This window comes from Erithacus rubecula, assembly GCF_903797595.1.
Source record: "Erithacus rubecula genome assembly, chromosome: 14".
Lineage (NCBI taxonomy): Eukaryota > Metazoa > Chordata > Aves > Passeriformes > Muscicapidae > Erithacus > Erithacus rubecula.
In genome coordinates, this window is record NC_136666.1 from 7,874,248 (window position 1) to 7,885,590 (window position 11,343).

Genomic DNA, 11,343 nt, shown 5'->3' on the forward strand with positions numbered 1-11,343 from the left:
CCCTGCAGTGAGCAGGCAGTATCAATAACTTTGTCTTTTTTCCCATTCCCCCTACCTAGTTTTCTAAAAACATGTCCTGATGAGCAACCCAACACCTTTACTGTTTCTGCCGTGCTTTTACCTGTGTGCATTCTCTGGCTACAATTCTGTGTCTTTGGCTTGTTGCCATGGCAAGGAAGTGCCGTTCTGTGTCAGTCACAGTGAGAAAACAGAGGCCCTGATACTCCACATAACAATTTTATAGCCCAATGTGTGAAAACATGAGCTCATCAGGAAGCAGAAAGCCAGCATTCACCCTGAGCTACGGATGATTTCCTCAGTCATGAAACCTTTGGCCAAGCAGCACCACCTTTTTTTTTTTTTTCTTTTTTCATCATCACAAGAAAAATACCATTGAAGCTTTTCCCAAGTGCCAGATTCTACAAGTAACAGGCTGGGAGTTATTATGAGTCTCATTAGTCTCCATGCCCTCCTTCCCACACCTATGAAGAGCAGCACGTTATAAAAAGGGTTAGTTGGACTCAACAATGAATGATCACTTCAGCTGGGTAAAGAACAGAGGAGAAATAGATTGGGATAACATGGTGGAAGAAAGCAAAATAAATTTATTTCCTCTAGCCTTAGCTGAAATTAAAGTGCTAGGATTGAGTACCCACTAAGGGAAATTAATGGTGATGTTTGATCTTGGTCCCATGACTAGCAAGGAGTTTGTTCTGATAAAAAACAACCACTGTAGTATTGGAAATTTCACCCAAATATATAAAATTATTTTTTGTTCTCTCTGGCATAGCTATATGAGAGCTCTACCAAGGGTAGATCAGAGAAGGCAGGGTATTGTGGAGCTATTTTCTTGCAGAATAAGGCAGGAAGTGAGAAATGATCACTCTTGTGTCTGAAAAGACCAGGTTAAGCACTGGAACAGAAATCCACTGAGGAATTAATTTGTAGACTTTGCAGAGAGTAAGGAAATTAAATCTAGCTAAATGAGTTATTCATATTTTTTCCCTTAACAGTAGTAAGCATTAAATCTTGAACTGGGAATACAGTGAGACACTGACACACCATCAGTGTGTTACCTGGCTCATTCATGCTGGAGCAAGGCTGTGGGTAACAAGGAGCTTTCATTAACAGCTGATCTAAAAAGGAGGCAGTTTTAGTCAGCATTTATCTTTTCCAGACATTCCTGAGAGTGTAGCTTGTTTGAGCTGGGAGGGATGTTCTGGTGGTACAGGCAGGCCAGGTCTCTCTCCTCATGGTGTCAATTCTAGGAACACTGTCTATGGATTTTACTCTTCCCAAAACTTTGGCCCTGGGTTCCTGTCATCACCTGAGCTGCCTACATTGTTCTGATTAATTTGGCACCTGGAAAAACCTGCTTTCAGGAATAAGGAACCAGCAGTACAATGTGGTGCAGCTGGTGTCATCCTGGGAGTGAGAAAGAAGGCTAGCAGAAAACAAAATTTTGACCTATATAGAGCGATCCATCTGTCCAGGGAAATATTTCTAAACTTCCTAGAGTCATCTTCCCCTGCTTTACCTGTTGGTGTTCTGACAGAAATTTTCAGTGTTTTTACCAAAAGGATATTTTTCCCCCAGCTAAAATCCTTTCCTCCAAGATTAATTCCTAAAACTTGGTGCCAGGGAAGGCTTAGCCACCCAAACTTGCCATTCTCATGTGGTTTTTAACATCCTCCTGGGAACTCCCTTAAGACTGTCCTGCTGTCATTGCATTGCCTTCCTGGCTGGTTATTTTTCCCCTTTTCTTTTCTTTCTTTCTTTTTTTTTTTTTTTTTCATTCAGCTGCTTGCAATTCACATGAACTATTGTATTAATAAACAGACCTTTCCCTTCACCAATCAGACAAACATATGGGATATGAAGCAATAAATGACAAAGCAGCCCCACATCTTTTATACTGTCGTTGGCCTTCATGTCTTGCAGGAGAGGAATTTCATCCAGCTGGTTCCATCATGGTTGAGTGATCTTTAGTATTAAATGCAGGGTAGAAGCTAAAGATCATGGCACCAGAATCCTTTTACAAATGACTCGCCTGCAAATGGAACGAAATGTCAGAAGATGATATCAAATAAATGAAGATATCACCACAACTACTCATGTGGAGCATAATGTCCCAGACCTTCTCTCTATTATTTCAAAAGCACTCACATTTCAAAAGAGTGGGGATTTCTTTTCTCTTCCTCATAGGGGAAAGTGACGCTGTAGAGTTGAAAACACGATTGTGGTGCACGCTGTGTGAGAAGCAGTCACTTGCTGCCTTGGAAACCTTGAAAAGGCCCTGCCTCTGAGTCTAGCTTCTCTTTCTCTCACCCTCTAATTATGTAAGCCCCACTCATTTAGGATTGGTCTCAGCCTGCTTTTCTTGCTGGTATCCATTACACCATTAGGCTGTTGCAGTGACAGAGTGCCCCGGAGGGAGGGTAAAAATACCTCGTGGGTTAATGGAGGAAGCAGGATGTTTGCAGGATGTTTTCAGGATGTTTTGCCTGGATGAGTGCTGCTCTAAGAGGGATACAATGCGAGACATGCTCCCCTGTCAGTGGTGGTGCCTGTGCTACACAACCATCACCCCTCCCTTTCCAGCATTGGGGGGCTGAACTGGTAATTGAGATGTAATTGGGCACCTCTGATTCTGTTTAATGGGGCTCCTGATAAATGGCTCTCCTGCCTAATTGGTACAGCTACCATAGGAGGGCCTGGCCCAAAGTGTGAAGCAATGCAGGCCCCTAACTCCCACTGAAATCAATTACACTGAAATCAATGAGAGTTAAACAGCTGAACAGCTTTTAAAATCTGGCCCTCAGTGCCCCCCGGGGCTATAATTTATCAAAACACCAAATAAATGGCATGCCTGGTTGATTTCAATGGGTGTGATTGGTTTATAGGACTTATTACTGGAAAACCCCCAGCTTTTAATATGCCTCCTGTTATTTTTCCAGAATTTCAGTCTGTTGATGCACAAGTGCAAATGTACTTGAGTTTGACTGTGTTCCAGGAAAGCTATCAGGTGGAGTCCAGCATGTCTTTTGATTTTTGACCATGATGAGGAAGAGGACAGAGGATTAGACAGACCTCTGCTCTCATCCCATGCAGCCATTTGTGCAAGTTCCTATCAGGGCAATTGATTTGAGGGAAAAACTCCACAGTCTTTGCCCATCAAAACTCTCCTGAACATCACTGGGCATAAAATCAGCAGTGACCTTGAGGAAGGAGTATTTTCTGCACATTGCAGTGCTGTGAAACTCTTTGCACACAAAACCAGGGGACTGCCCCAAGTGCTTCATTCTTTAAAAGATAATTCAATTAGGGTGTTCTGGTGCTTGCTGGCATGATCTTATTGCTCTGTTACAGCTTCTAAGCAGGGTACCTTATCTCTTTGTAGCTGTTGTGAAGTGTTTCACTGTTCTGCATTTCACAGTCCTACCAGGTACTAAACCATATCTGTCCCTACATCCCTAAGAAATGGAAACTTGCACCAGGACTGCTACTGAAAGGACATTTCCTTCTGCAAGCATCAGTATTTAGGAGCATCCTGCACTGAGTGGGATGTTAATTAATATCTGATTTTTGTCCCAACATTTTAACACAGGACCATTGTGTTTGATAGGTTTTTCAGGGGACATTTCAGTCAATGTTCTGTCTACCCTTGTATTTCCTATGTGTGTTGATCCTTTGGCTTCAGGGTCTTCTGAGGTGTGAGTTGAGAGGCAATTAGAAAGTCTCATTCCTGATGTGAAGGGAGGGGTGCAGCATGCCAGGTGGCCTTGTAGGGTGACTGTCCAAACTCACCTTTTAGAATCCCAGAACCTCTGGGATGACAGAATGTTATTTGTAGACTCTGATGAACGAACTGAATTTCTTCATTTAAAAGGGTGCCTTGTAACCTGCCAAACCAGATGTCAAGTGTCATTCTTTCAGAGTGTGACAATTTCAATTCTGAGATAGCTTTATGTTGCTGATTAGACTGTTGATGGGCCATCAAAGACATCAAAGATATCAGATTCTGGCTTCTATTCTTGATGACAATATGTAAAATCTTCAGTGATCTGCATGTTGGCTCAGGGACTGACTTTGTTCTTTCCAGCTCAGAATAGCAGTAGTTCCTCACCCCTCCAGAGAATGATGTGTTTCTCACTTTTTTTTGATTTATTTTTTTTTTTTTGTGTGGTACAGCTTGGACAAAAGACTTGAAGGTGTGAAACAAAGGTAGCAACAAAAAGTTTCATCACTCATTCCCAACATAACTCGTGCTGTCAGTGTTTGTGCTGTCCTGGTTAAAGATGCCAGCGTGGGTTTGTCACACTGTGTGGCACGATCTGCTCACAGCTGGCCTGCCAGGCTCAGCCAGGCTTTTTCTCCTCTTGTGATACCCCAGATTGTTTTCACTTGCTCCAAACATGTAGTTTGCTCCAGCCTAGAGCAAGGCACCAAGGACACAGGGTGGTTAGTACTGAGGACTGGCTGAAAAAGATGAGTCTTTGAGATAATTCCTCAAAAGACTTGTTAGGTGGAAGGCAGATAAAGGTACAAGTAGTCTCTAGCTGTGTTACTTAAAAAATCAGAACACTCCATTCCATGTGACAAGAGATACAGGTCGTTGGAAAAGATACTCCAGCCTCTTCAAAATCCCACTCTGAGTTCCTGCTGAAAGGCTCTGTGCAACTGGTACTGAGCTGCTGCCAAGAGCTGAGATCACAGTTCACCTGGCTTTATTTCCTCAGAGATGCCTGGAAGTGGCTCATTCTAAACAATAGCAGTGTATGTTTGGACTCACATGCTATCCTTTCTTTCCTTGTCCACCCTATATTTCTTCACTCTTCCTTGAGGCAACAGGCATGGTCTTCCATGTAATTTGATCTATTTGATCTATTGTGGATGCTATTCCACAAATTTATCTAGGTCACACTCCTCCAGTGCCAGCAACTGAGAGGTATCCATCAGTATCTTGCTTATTAATGATATTACATTTCCATCAAGTTCCTTCAGATCCTCCCTACCTGCATTTATAACAGACCCCATGTGGTGACTTCTCTCATCTCTTTCCTTGCTCCTAAACTGATGCATTTCTGAGCTGGGAAATGTCTTGGTGAATTTCTGTATTTCCCAGAATGACCTTGTTGGCATTTTGACCACAGTATGTGAAAGACCTGAAATGCTTTCAACCTTGTAAAAATGCAGTTAATAAATATGTAAATCAATCTATGTTTATTTATAGCCTGGCAGAGCTCAAACACCCAGATTCCAGCCAAAAACTGCTATCTATGGTTCCAAATGGCTTAACATTTCAGAATTTCAAACATCAGCAAGAGATGAACACATACAAGAACGACCTTTTTTGTTTGTTTGTTTGTTTTAAACAACTGAATTACTTTTAATTTCCTCTCTTTAATTTTTTACTTACATGTTTACAAGGCATAAAGCAATACACTATTAATTAGGTCACTCAATACAAGAAGATGTATCTCCCTTCCTCCTCTCCATGGCAGTTCACAGAAGGTCCACTCAGGTGGGAGTGGAGCTCATGTTAAAGGTGCTGCCATGAGGGCCACTATGTATGTATGAATTCATTTAATTCTTTATTATAAAGTATGCCTGCATCAAAGGATTACACCAAGGAGTGAAATCGAATCAGCTTAAAAAAGGGAAAAGTAAAAAGTCTCAAAATGAATGCAACACAGCCCTTTCAGATGCTGTTAGTTTACTTTATGTTTGTGGGTGGTATTTCCTTCATTCCCCATCAGTCATGCCAGCTATTGATATTTTTTCTGTCAGACACTGAGAGTATCAGACTGACTGACTGACACTATCTGTCTATTGACTGCCTTGGTTTTCAACCTTTTTGGATTTGCAGCCCCCCTGAGCATTTTCCAGCTGAGGAATTTAAGCCAGCTGACATGGATCATTAGCTTGAGTTACTCTTCATGAACCTATCAGAAATAAACTAGAAACCTCAGAAGCCCTAGGTAGATAACACTGATTGCATAGGATAGGTATTTACATAACACCATTGATGTCTCAGGTATAATCAGTCTCTAGCTGGATGAAATAATCGATAAAAACCTGGCAGAAACTGCAGGATGAGATTTTTCTGGGCATTAGGAAGCCAGACCCATAGGTGGATCTGTTTTCTGTGTCCCTGGACTGAGACAGTTTTGGAGGGGACATTCACCCTCTCAGGAGGACAGCTGTGATCCAGGCATCCTTTGCATGCTGGGTGGTTGAATGAGGACTTAGGACAGCCCCTACAATCTCTTGTAGGCTTGGGAGATATAGGAGACTCCAGCTCAGGTGTATCCAGTATCTATCTTAGGTACTTCTCTTGGGCTTTATTATACTTTATTTAGCACCTGAAATCATGTTGGAGACATATTCTCTTGGGTCCCTCACTGGAAACTAATTATACTCTCATAAGCCTGCTAATTTAGTGTGTGCTTCCAGCCACTCCAAGCAGGCACCACCTGATGTGCAAGTTATGATTTGCATAATGCTTGGGGACTTAATTTTCAGAGGTACCTTTGTGCCATGGAAATCAGCAGGACACCTCACATTGCTCTTTTTGTCTTCACATCAGTGCCCAAATAAATACATGAAAACTGCGTAGTCATGTGTAGAGACTCAGCATTTCTACATTTCTCAAATGTCAGTCAGATTTGCTACCTCTGCTAGACTGAAGAGATTTTTCCCAGTCAAAACCAACAAGCTGAAACTTCAAGGGAAATCACGTCCAGCAATTTGATACAGGTTCTTCACACCCAAGAAGTTCAAGGGAATGTGGATATATGAAGTTGTTTTAGTTTAATTGATAGTTTAACCTAGTTTTGTCAAACTAATTATGGTTTCTGTGAAGGTTTACTTTCCCTCTATTTCATTTAAGATTAAATTGCTAAGTAGCTCATTTAGGCTGAAATGTGATAAAACAATTTCTAAGCAGAAAAACTATCTTGATATGGTAGAAGACAGCACTGTAACTTATATCTGTCTTGGTTATTCTATAGTAATTTGTGTGTAGGCTAATCCTGGGAAGTTTAAGAGCCATTCCTTTGTGGATACCATGCCCCAGTGATGAAAGAGGAAAGTTGCCATCTGCTCGTGTTCCAAATGTTCTTATGAGGTGTTAATGAAGCATTTCATCCTTTAATGGGACCACTGGGATTGCAGTTGTCTATATTTTATTTTAAGTGTTTTTCATTTTCCAGGGATCAATACCTAGTTCCTAGAAAAGATACAAAAAATTCCAGTAATGTAAGGGAGAGAATTACTGTGTACCTTGAGGGCTGATATGTTGGTAATGAAATCACTGCAGTTTGAGCCAATTTTAAATTCTCCACAACACTGAACTTCCTTTTCAAGATGCAGAGCAGAAAGAAAAATCATGTCATGTAACAAATATCAAGACAGAAAGAGGGCCCAGTAGCTTATCACATATGTGTTTGGGACTCAATCAGTTGTTTAATGACTCTGCTCCAGTGGTGCTCTGGCAAGTGAGATAAAGAATCCAGTGCACAAGGCAATCTGAGAGGCCACTAATATCTCAGAAAGTGATGCCAGGATTTGTTGCCACCTACTCTGCTTGATCGTCTCCAGAAGGGACTTTGTGTTTAATAAAAGCAGCAAGTGTACTAGACAAAAGATTTTTTGGCAAGATCTTGCTTTGGTCAGTTGAAATCCAGTTTCCATTACTTCAGGGCTTGGCATGAACAAAAGCTGCAGAACTTAAACGGTTTACAACCCACTTATTGCATTTTTAAAAAATAGTTATATATTTTCTGTGCTGTAGCAGTCTGGTTTTAATTGCCTGGATATCTTTTAATACAACAGGTTCACATGGAAAATTTTTTACCCAACAGAGACAGCTATAAGAACAGATCCAGAAAGTGCTGTGGGAAAAGCCAAGTTTTCCATGTGTCATTGCTGAGTCTTGTCCCCAAACCAGGTTCATGTCTATCATCTGGCTCTGTGAACTTTCCAGTGTCATATAGCAAATGTGCTTTTCCTTTCCTACCTCAAACCATCTGGAAAAGTTCTTCCCAGCTGCTGTATAAAATATAGTAGGAGAGGCTGTGAATTTTCAGAAATACTTTTTTCCCTGTACTACTTTTGGCTGGAGTAAAGTTTGTTTTCTTCACAGTAGCCAGCACAGGGCTGTTTTGGATTTGTGCTGTTGGTAACTCAGGGGTGTTTTTTTCTTGCTTACACACAGCCAAAGCCTTTTCTGCTTCTCACCCCAGCTGTGAGCAGGACTGGGGCACAAGGAGTTAAGAGGGGACACAGCCAGGACAGCTGACCCCTAGTGACCCAAGGGATATCCCAGACCACGGGGAGTCATGGTCAGTGTATAGAGCAGGGGAAAGAGAGGGGAAGGAGGGGACATTGAGAGTGATGGTCTTTGTCTTCCCACATCACTGTTACAGGAGGTGGAGCACTCCTGGGGATGGCTGAACACCTGCCAGCCCTTGGAAAGTGGCAAGTGAATTCCTTGTTTTGCTTTTTACTTGCACACACAGCTTCTGGTTTACCCATTTACCTGCCTTCATCTCAATCCACAAGTTTTCTCACTTTTACTCTTCTGATACTCTCTTCCATCCCACTGGGTGGAAGCAACAGGCCATGTGGGACTTAGTTGCCATTTGGGGTTAAACCACAGTATTCCCCATCAAATATTTTCCAATTCAGCAAAAAAGAAGTGTCTTGATATGCTGTAATTCCCATACAAATCCACAAGCTATCCAAACAAACCTTCCTTACCAGCCATGTCCAAACTGTGGCTGGTTTTGTGTCGGGCTGGCTCCTCAGAAGGCTTCTGGCAGCCCTGGTAATGCTGTGCTTGGCAGCAACTCTATTTTAGATTTGTTTTTATTAAAAATTATGGCACATACCCCAGAAAGAGAATTTCAGCCTCTAAATTATGGTGCTGCACTGATGTGGTGGCTGTGTTTTTTCTAACTCCCCTAACAGAATCCTTGTACATGAGGTTGGTAACATTTTTTGTAAAGAATTTCCCCAATCACTTGAGTTTTCAGAATTAGACACATAACTTTCCTGCACTGATTTTTATTTTTTCTTTTTTTTTTTAATAAGTACCTGATTGTGGTTAACAATATGCTGGATACTGCTCCACAGATAGCAAGACAGGAAAGCTTGTAAGGTGTGAAATTAAACTACATGGGCATGGAAATACTGCAGAGATATGGTCTGCTCCTCTCTGCTGGAATTAGAAATAACATGGGTGTGATAACTTGAAAGGAATCCTGTTCCCCTTATTTCTGGATGACAAATGAAATAATGGTGTTCCCTATAGTGTTCTAAAAGACTCAGCTTTGATCCTATCAAACTGAGTTCACGTGACAACCTGTCAATCAGGGTTTGTGAATTGTCATCATGAGGCATCATGAGTTTTGATGCAGCCCAGGGTATAAAAGGTGGAAGTGAGAAAATCTAAGGTTTAGTAAGGTCCCATCCCTGCCTTCTCCAAAAAAGGCAGAGTCCCACTGCAGGTCAATGCTCTGCACCACTTTTCCTGTCCCTTACTCCTAAGCAAGGTGAGCTCTGTTTCCAGCTCCCTTCAGGAGAAGATGCAATACAGAATCTCTTTTAGTCCCGGAGATGGTTTCTCATTGTTGTCTGTGAAAATCAGATGATTTGTGCCCCATTGTAATGGAAATAGCAGAGCAGTGCTCCAGCAGCCATCCAAACCCAAGAGGAGAGCTGGCAACTTCCCCCTGACATTTCCAAAACAACTTGCTGTATTTTCACTGCTAAATGATGCTGTGGACAGAAGCCCTGAGACCATTCTTCCTGTCAGTTCCAGGCACGGGCAATTAATCACTAATGATTACAGGTTTTTTCTCAGCCAATAATTGCAAGGCAATTAAGTTTGGGGAAGGGAGAGCAGGGTGGCAGCGTGGATGGCTGTGCAGAAGGGGACTGTCAGCCCCTGGCAGTGTTAAGCTGTCCCACATCACCTGTGAATTTCAGTTACCAAAGCACTATATTTTGATATGCAGTAATTACGCTTCCACCTCAGTTTTCATCCCTTTCATTTGTCGCTTCCATTGAATGTCAGGCATTATGTGTCACGGTTCAGAAAGACTTGAGAAATCCATTAAAAGCTTCCACAAAGAGAGCAATTTTTCAGACAAATGTACGAAGAAGAAACTGGTCTCCTCTGATGATTAATTCCAGTAACTATTCATCAAGTCAGGTGCCAGGTTTTGCAGTAAGGTAGGAGCATTAAGAGCTGTGATGAGTAAGGTCTTCTAGCCCTGAACCTATGAACTAAATACATCAGCAAACTCCCAGGCAGCAGCTAGAAAATACAACATTAGTTTTAGTCACTGTACTGTTAAAACATGTATTTTCACTGGCAGGCTGCAATTGCCAACCCTTCATAAATCTTTCCACGGAGCCAGTGCCATAAACACCACTGGTTTAGCTCTAATCCCTTGGATTGTAATTGTTCATCCTCAGGGGATTCCAGTGACCCCACACCCAGACTGTGCCTGGCTGATGTCGATGGGAGTTTTGGACAATACCACTGGAGAGGTTTAGTCAACCAGATATGAACCATGCTGTGATAACTTCCAGCTATAGTTAGGTGCTGGTGGTGAGTGTTTAATCCCCTGGGAGATACCCAGGGCAGAGAGCAGGGGTTTGCTGCAGTCACTCTGAGCAGAGCTGGTTCAGCAGCTCAGGCTGTGCTGGGCACTGGAGAGCAGCTCTGGTTCCATGCTTTGTGTGGCAGCAGCAACGTGGTGACCCCCAGCATCCAAACAGAAATTCTCCTGCTTGAAATGTCACTTCTTGTCTCTCTCCACTAGATTTCATTTTGTGCTGCAGAAAGGGGCGCCCCAGATTTCAGCTCAGAGTGTCTGTTCAGTCAGGGCTCTGTGTATTTATCAAAGGAGCTGGAGAATGGACTTTTTGACTCTGGCTGGGATGAGTGATCAGTTTGCTGAAATGTTTTGAATACATATGCTGTAGGGTTTTCTTCCTTTCCCTCTCCTCCCCAGAAAAAGGAGCTGCAGGGAACGAGGAGTCCAGCCAGCCTCTACTCCTGAGCCTCCTGCCCTGATCCCACATAAGCCAAATTCCCCTTGAAATTACACTTGGGCAATTCAATTGAAATTAATAAGATTTTTACAGTGTGATCAAGAAGAAAACTTGTAATACACTTTTTAGAAGATATGCTTACTTTGTTCTCTTTTTTGCTGGCAAAAGTTGTATTTAGAATATTCTCCTTCCTTCTTGCTCTCTTGTGGGTGTACCTCTTGTGAAACTTTCCATTGTTGGAAATGTCTGTAAAGAAAAGACAAAAAAGAGATAAGC

The 11,343-nt window shown here is 42.1% G+C and overlaps 1 long non-coding RNA gene across 1 annotated transcript; it reads right to left on the minus strand.

The window, feature by feature from the left end:
- Positions 1-1,810: 1,810 nt before the first annotated feature.
- LOC306807740 lies at positions 1,811-2,552 on the minus strand. Its single transcript, XR_013775801.1, has 2 exons — positions 2,167-2,552; positions 1,811-2,050 (listed from the first exon to the last, which is right to left on the minus strand). It is a non-coding gene; the product is annotated as an uncharacterized lncRNA (long non-coding RNA).
- Positions 2,553-11,343: the final 8,791 nt, after the last annotated feature.